This window comes from Cebus imitator, unplaced genomic scaffold, assembly GCF_001604975.1.
Source record: "Cebus imitator isolate Cc_AM_T3 unplaced genomic scaffold, Cebus_imitator-1.0 Scaffold336, whole genome shotgun sequence".
NCBI lineage: Eukaryota > Metazoa > Chordata > Mammalia > Primates > Cebidae > Cebus > Cebus imitator.
The window spans coordinates 2,238,301-2,247,402 of NW_016107651.1; positions in this window are offsets into that span (position 1 = coordinate 2,238,301).

Sequence of the window (9,102 nt, forward strand, 5' to 3'; positions counted from 1 at the left end):
CACTGTGAGCTGCACTGCCTGCTGTTGGGAAGGGATGACACCAGCACTTCCTTGGCCGGCCCTAGCTGGTGTCTCACTGGGTTGCAGGCACCCCATGCCCACTGGCTCCAAGGCCAGTGTAGTACCAGGACTTGCCCAGAAACTGCAATATTTGTAGCCAAACTGCCTTTCGAATGTATTCAGGACCACAGGGCACTCTAATTTGTGGTGGTGGTGCTAGCTGGCATTTAAGTTTCTCCTGCTGAGACAGAGGATACCCCTCTGGCTAGGGCTGGATTAAATGCTCCCTGCATGGGTACTGGCTGAGTTCTGCCCTGTATTTTGTTCGGCTTTGATAGTACACACCATGTACTAATGTAAAGTCCTACAATCACTTTAGTGAGGAATTAATTTGAGGAAGGAGCTCCTCTAAATACACAGATTATTTCTCTGAAATGTTTGGTGTACCCAGAAAATGGAGACAGTGTGGTATAGGCAATGAAATACTGACTTTCCTACCCTCTTCAGTGTCTCTTTCCTTGATAAGTGTTAAAACCAGATACTGTGATCACTCACCTGATTTTTGGTTCTTAGAGAGGTTCTTTCTCATGTGGATTGTTGTTCAATTTGGTGTTTCTGTGGAGGAAACAATTGCAGGAGGTGTGTATTTATCCTTCTTGCTCTATTTTTTCTTATGGGAGAATTTTTTATTACTGACAGTGTTGTTACTCATTTTTGGTCTGCTCATATTTTCTAATTTTTCATAATTCAGTCCTTGTAAGTTTTATGTGTCCAGAAATCTATCCATTTTTCTAGGTAATAAAATTTGTCACTGTATAATTGTTCATAATTCCCTTGTGAATCCTTTATATTTCTGTTGTATCAGTTGTAACATATGTTTCCATCTTCAATTTTACTTATTTGGGTTTCTCTCTATTTTCTTCATTAGTCTGGCTAAAGATTTTTTAAAATTTCATTTATATTTTTTTAAAGAAAATTATCACATTTACTTTCTGTAATTTTCATTATCTCTATTTTGTTTATTTATGCTCTGATCTTTATTATTTCTTTTCTTGTATTAATTTTTAGTTTGGTTTGTCTTTGTTTTTCTAGTATCTTAACATGCAATGTTAGGTTGAGATTATTCTTCCTTTTTGATGTATGCATTTATTGCTTAAGACTTTACCTTATAACTTCTTTTGCTGTGACTCATAGGATTTAGAATATTGTGTTTCCATTTTTGTTTGTCTCCAAAAATTTCTAAATTTCCCTTTTCTCCATTTACTTATTGGTTTTTCAGGAGAATGTTTTTTAATTGTTACGTGTTTATAATTTTTTCAAAGTTCCTCCTATTGTTGATTTCTAGTTTTATACAATGGCGTTAAGGAAATATACTTGATATGACTTAAATCTATTTGTGTTTAACTTTTATTTTAGATTTGGGAATACATGGGAAGATTTCTTAATAAGTGAGGTTGTATCAGAGAGGTTTGTTGTACATGTTATTTCATCAACAAGGTAGTAAGCCTAGTACCCAATAGTTATCTTTTCTGTTCCTTTTCCTTGTCCCACCATCCACTCTGAAGTGGATCCCAGTGTCTGTTGTTTCCATTTTAAACTTCATAAGTTCTCATCGTTTAGCTGCTACTTATAAGTGAAAACATTAGTTTTTCAGTTCCTGCATTGGTTTGCTAAGGATAACATTCTCCAGCTCCATCCATGTCCTTGCCAAGGACATGATCTTGTTCCTTTTCATGGCTATTTAGTATTCCATGGTTTATATGTACCATGTTTTTTAAATTCAGTCTATCATTGATGAGCATTTAGGTTGATTCTGTGTCTTTGATATTATGAATAATGCTGAAATGAATATTCACATGCCTGTGACTTTATGGTAAAGTGATTTAAAGTTTTCTGGGTGTATACCCAGTAATGGGAGGGCTAGGTCAAATGATAGTTCTGCTTTTAGCTCTTTGAGGAATTGCCATACTTCTTTCTACAACAGTTGACTAATTTATAATACCACCAATAGTAGAAAACCATTCCAATGTTGGATACATATCTATTTCTAATTGTTCTATTCTTTTGCTGAATTGATCCCTATATTATTGTGAAATGACCTTTGTTTTTTTTTTCCAGTTTTCAATATAAGGTCTATTTTTTGTTATGTAAGTTTTGCTATTCCTGCTTTTAGTCTCTATTTGCATGGAATATATATATTTTCTATTTTTCCCTCAGTTGACGTGTGTTATTTCTGGTAGTCTCTTGAAAGAAGCATGTAACTGGGTCTCTCTCTCTCTCTCTCTCTCTCTCTATATATATATATATATATATATATATATATATATACACACACACGCACACACACTCTCTCTATATATATATATACACACACACACACACACATATATATCTCCATTCACTATATGTCTTTAAATTGGAGATTTTAATTCTATTTACAATTAAGGCAATTATTGATAGGTGATTAAGAAATTATTACTGCTAATTTGTGTTTTCTAGTTGTTTTAAAAATATTTTCTTCCTTTCTTCATCTCTTACTCTTCTTTGTGGTTTACTGACTTTGTCTAGTAGTATATTCGAATTCCTTGCTTCTTATTTTTAGTGTATCTATTATAGGTTTTTGTTTTGCCATAAGGCTTATAAAAACATCTTATAACAGTTTAAGGTGACAACAACTTTAATTTGATAACAATAAAAAAGATGCTATAGTTTAACTCCATACCCCCATTTTAAATTATTTTGAATTTTTGATGTCACAATTTACATCTTTTTATATTGCGTATTGCTTAGTAAATCAGTGTAATTACTATTATTTTTAATAGTTTTGTGTATTAACCTTCAATACTAGATATGAAAGTTTGGCAGTTCTTTCTTCTTGCGCACTTTGATTATATCATTCCATTCCTTCCTGGTTTGTTTGGTTTTGGTTAAGAAATTCGATGATAGATGTGTTGGCACACCTTTCTATGAGATGCATTTCTTATTTCTTGCTGCTTGCAGATTATTTTTTCTTTGATATTTGATAGTTTATTGCATGTCTTGGGGTACTCCTTTTTGGGTTGAATTTCACTGGAGAACTGTTTGCTTCCTGTACATGTGTATTGTCATCTATTCCAAGATTTGGAAAGTTTTCAGTCATTATTTCATTAAATATGTCTTCTGGCCCCTTTTCCCTTTCTTCTTCTGCAAAATTTATTATTCAATAGTTTGGTTTCCCTGATGGTGTCCCATAATTCTCATAGTCTTTCTTCATTCTTTCTAATTCTTTTGTCTTTTTTGCTTCTCTGAGTAAATAATTTCTAATATTCTGTTACAGTTCATTATTTTTTAAATTCTGCTTAACTTACCCTGCTGTTAAAATTTTATTTTGAATTTTTCAGTTATTGCATTATCATCTCTAAGATTTCTGGTTTTTTATTGCTCTAAATTTTTTTCTTCTTGCTTTTTATGTATTACTTTCAAAATTTATTAAATTTTTTATCTGTATATTCCTTTAGTACACTGAAGTTCTCAGTAAGCAGAATTGTGAATTTTTTGTCAATCATTTTATGCATTTCCATTTATTTGAAGTTCATTATTAGAGCTTTATTACTTTCTTTTGAAAGTGTCATGATTCCCTGAGTCTTCCTAATCCTAATGTCCTTATGTGTGGAGTTTCTGTTTTGTTTTGTTTCTGCGCATTTGAGGAGACAGCTCCATCTTCTGGCTTTTATAGGTGTTCTTTGGCAGTGATAGAGCTTTACTAAACTAAATAGTTTATCCTCTGATTCCAAAAGGGCTAGCCCAGGTAGTATGAGAACCATACCTCCTTTAAATTGGCATATGATATTTGAAAGTAGTCTTGAATTGATTGCAAATATATGGTTGTGAGTCTTCTAGGTGACTGTGGTACCATTTTTTCTCCCTTGATGTCAAACGGTGCTACTCTGCTGATCTTTGAAACCACTGGCTGGGCTCTGCCCTCAAGTGAAGCTGCTGGCCACGTACTGCAATGACTTCTGTTCAGAAAGTCACATGATGTATTCATGCCCTGACTGGGCAATTCTGCCATTTGGGATCTGAAGTTGGGCAGCATTGCAGGTGAAGCTCCAAAGTTAGATGGAGTTGCTGCTCTAGTTGGACTCTAGGATATGTTTCCCAGAAATGTGTGATTGTGGATTGCCTCCCTGTCTAGGTGGAGCTATAGATTGGGTCTTTTGTGAATTGATTGGCTATTTGACCTCCTGCATCAAGCAGGACCATCTTCTGTGTTTCTCCAAAATATATAGAATTGGAGTATATTTGCTTGTCTGGATCATTTTGGCTGTGTGGAGCTGCTGCTTACCTTTCTGGGTGAAGCGAGTGTAGCTCTTTCTCTTCTCTGACGTGTGAAGGTAGGCATCTCCCTGCCTTGGGAGGGTCAAGGGGCAAGCTTTGGGTCTGTGAGGAGCTGCTGCTTGCCTTCTTAAGTCAATCCAGTGTAGCCATGTTGCCGTATTAAGTTCCACAGAGGTGGGAGTCTCCTTGCCTAATTGCCTCTTATATTGTGATAGACTACTGCTAGTTGCATATATAATCAAGTGATATTTGTCTAATTAATACAGCCACTTTGCCTTTCTTTTTATTACTTTCAGCATGGTTTATCAATTTCCATCCCTTTAGTTTTAGCCTATCAAATCCATTATTTCTATTGATTATTTTTGCTTTCCAGTATTTTCTTTAGATTATTTCTTAGGGTATCATCTCTATATTTACAATATCCATTTATTCTTTTATGTTGCCTGCTATTTTCATTGGAGCCCTTAACATAGCAAAGATTGTGATTTTTAATTTCCTATCTGGTAATTCAAAAACAACTGTGTCATATCTGAGTCTGATTCTGATACTTGCTTTGTCTCTTTATACTGTGTTTTTTCTTGTCTTTTGACATGTCCTGTAATTTCTTGTTGGATGCAGTATGTAATATGGTGAGTAATAGGAACTGAGGTACGTAGGTTTTCAGCCTATGGTTGTGTACTCTGACAAGCAGATGGTCTGTGCTTAATGTTTGCTGTAATTGTAGGTACCAAAATGTCTGTATTTTTGTTTCTCATGATGCCTTTGAGCTCTCCTAAAATCTTTTCCTTAATTAAAATCTGCCCTCTCTACATCTTTCAGCTGTAATGCAATGTTATATTACTGCAGATTTTTTGATATCATGGTAAGAGGTAGTGGAATGAGAAGCATTCTAAATCGTATGATTTATACTTAGTCTTTTAGTGAGCTGTGTCCCTAGGATGTGACCTTTACAAGTGTTTCTCCACTTCTTTTTTTTTCCCGTTAGGTGATACAGAAAGGTGAGGGAGCTGCAGTTGGGCACTTCCCTCCTTTCAGGTAAGATAAGACTCTGGTAAAGTACTTCTCCGTGCTGAGCAGGTTTTAGTTATGGGGAGCAGATTCTACTTATATGCCCTCTAAATATGGATATTATGGCCATATTTCAAAATGTTTACTATCCATCTACTCCTGCCAGAAACAGGATAAGTTTTTCTTGGCTTTTAACCCTGAAAACCTGGTCAGATTCCTGGATATAAAAACCATGAAATTGTGCTTTGCCCCCACCTAAGGACTGCATTCTCCAAGAGTTTCTCACTTTTGTGTCAGTTCCCATTTCACTTCTAGCAATTAATCAAAGCTACCATTTGTATTCCTCCTAATATATTGCTATAGCATCTTTTGCTGCATGTAAGCTGATCTTTCCTGCAATTCTCTATATTTCCCTGTCTTTCAGGTTCTGAGGTGATGGTTTGGCCTGTGACCTACATTCTCTGATGATTCTAAATATACTCATTGAGCTTTAGTTTTTTTCAGCTTTTGTCCTATAGTATGGATTGACAGCTTCTATGTTTTGTACATGTTATAGCTGAAATCAGAAGCTGCTCTTTTTCTTTCTGAGCCAAAATCAATCTTTTAACTTCTAGATGTTGGCCTAACACGAACTTTTAGATCTTCACAAAACAACACCTAAAGCATTTTTATTTATAAATTTTTAATTGAAGCCTGAAGGAAAAATCATTCAGAGTTGCAGTGTACTTACTAGGTCCCCAATACTGTGTTAGAAATTATGTTATTTCTTCGTAACAACTTTTTAAGGTAGATAACTTTTATGGATATGGAAACAGATATTTGAAGAAGTTCAGTAACTAATTCAACATAACAGCAGAAAGTGTCAGAAATAGAATTACACCCTTGGCAACATTCTTTCCAAACTCTAGGTTCTTCTTATTGCAGCATACTGCCCCCACTTCCAGCAGTTGATATAACATAGGATTGCTCACCTGCTATTTCTAAGAGACATGAGAAAGACACTTTGTTTTACATGTGCCTAGGATTTTGCTTTTATTCAGGAATGGTAAGCAAATAGATTAGGAGATTACTGCCATTGGAAGGATAATTTGATACTCATAGTTCCCAGGAGAAAGGGGTATACCATGTGATGCCATGCAGAACTATTTGGGAAATCATCAGAGTTAGTCATGAGGTAAGAGAAGTGCGAGGAGGGGCCAGAGCATTTATTGTGGTTTTCGTGGGAATAGGTGAGGCAGGGTAGGTGTGCTGAGCAAGTTTAGAAGCCGATACTTTGAATTATTATGGATGATTCTGGGCTTTAGAGGTAGTCCCTAGCTGTCTGGTACCTGATCCAGGGGTGATGTAGGAAAGGGGCACAGTGTCCCCCACGCTAAAAGCCTGATAAAAGGACGTATAAAGGAAATATGGGCTCAGGGTTGGTTGACTTGCCTATCAAAAAAATATTCACAGACACCATGTTTGACGTCTCTAGGAACTGGCTAATTCTGGGAGTGGCAGTCCCTGCCTGGATCTGCAAGACCTCAAGGTCAAAGTATCATAAAACATTTAAAAAAAAAAGAAAGAAAGAAGAACCATGATTAATGCACCCCTCCAGCTAGCTCCATGAAAACAAATATATTTCAAATTTTTATTATTCTGATTTTTATTTACATGGTCTATACCTTATTTTCTCTGATTTCATCTTCCTAATTCAGCTATATTTGACTAATCAGAGTCACCCAATTGCTTATCTAACCCTTTCCTAGATTGGGAGCCAATACAGGCATAACTTGTTTTTCTGTGCTTCACTTTATGTAGGTTTTGCCTTTAAAATGCTGTTGAATCTGAGGATGGAGTAAGGAGGGCCAACTCTGCAGAACTGGAATTTGACTTGATGGAAAGTTGGGCTTAGCTGTAGAAAAAAATATGAAAATAAGAAAAGAACAGAGTAAGCAAGGCAAGAAATGATAATTATAGAGAAATATACATATTTTGTGTTTTTTAGAGAAACATTTATATAAAATTGGAAAGTTAGCATGTAGTCAGGATGTGAAGGGTACTCTGCATTTGTAACTATTTATGTATGGCTTATACCCAGTGCTTTGGATATCAACATTCCTAGTCCATTCATTTCGGTAAACCAAAGCACCTGGAAGTGACTGGCATGTCCTAGAGCGGCACTTAGAGCTGGAAGTAGTTTAAAATTTGGAAAACAATGTGACGTTATATAAAGTAATATAATTCTGAAGTCAGAAGAACTCAGAGCGTTCTAATTATATTACTTGCTCATCTACAAAACCTGTATAGTAAGTCTACCAAGTTTTAGAATTATTTTGGAATTTAAATGGATTAGATGAGTCACTATTAGTACCTATTTCTATTTGTGGGGGATATCAAAATGTAAATTGAAAGAAGGGAGACTAGCAAAACTTGTATTTACTATGGTCCTCTTTCATCTTCATTTTTATTTTCTATTCCCATTTATGAAATTTTGAAAGCTGTGGTTTATTACAGCTGCCTATATTTACTTAATACCTGCTTGGAGTTTGAGACTGTGGAGTGAGGAGCAGTGTTAATGTCAGGAGTATGAGATTCAGCTCTTTGTTACTGTTTAGCTGGTTAAAATTAGAAAAATGAATTAAAATCTCTATAAAAAACTCTGAACATTATTTTCCTTATCTGTTAGCACTGGGACTGCCTAGATAATTGTTTTGCAGATATGATATATGTTAAAATGCCAAGCATAACTTTTTGGAACATGGTAGGTTCTTATTACTTTTTTCTGTATTAAACAACACACATGTATTCATGTTCACAATGTTTAAAGCAGCATAAACTAGCTAAAGGAAATCTTAATATATCAAGGCAAGTAAGCCTTTCAGTGTCACTTAAGTTACACCAAAGTGGCTTCCACTAAGTCCTCTGGAGAGTAGGGTAGGCGTTATTGCCCTTCCACATGTGGCTGCTCACAGTTCTCTTCCAGACTGGAGAGTCGCAGAAGTACATGTAAGAGAAACAAGAGATGATGAATTACCCTTTGCATGATTGCTTTTGTCCTTTTGTAATTTTAGTTGCTATCACTCTATAATTTAAAAAACACACAAACAAAAAACTACTTTTTTCTTTGAAGTACTAATGCCAAAAAGTAGATCACCCAATACCTTTGATAGGGTTTATTATCTCATTATTCGATGCTTTTTAAAAATGTATAAAATGTTGTGTTTGTATTAAAAGTTAATATAGCAAATATAAGTGATCATAATGGATTAGGTACCAGGAAAGACTGGAGAACTGACTGAAGTTAACTTTATATATCTTGTATAAGAGAAATTTTGTTTACAAAGTAGAGAAGTTTGCAATGAATTTCATTATTTTGATTTGCAAAGGGATGGGTAGAAAAATACTTAAAATTTTCAATACAATGTCTGAACTATAGGCTCACTGCCTGTTAATGACAGATGTAAACACTAAAGTTGTGACTGGACAGTACACGTCACTGTGTATATAGGAAATGACATGAACCAGGTGTCAGACCAGATTTAGACCCCTGTACCATGAGATTTGAAGTGTCTTAATAAATTCCAGTTTTTGTAAAATTGTTCTATTTGAAGTACATTTCTTTCAGATAAAGTCTTTCCCCTCCTTGTTTTGCTGATATCTTATTTATTCTTTCAAATTTAGTTCTTACCTCTTGAAATATGACTAAAATGACAGCAAAGATATAAACCCATATGATCCCCGTAAACTGCAGAGTAGACAAAAGATTTCTTTTTTCTTTTTTTTTTTTTTTTTTTT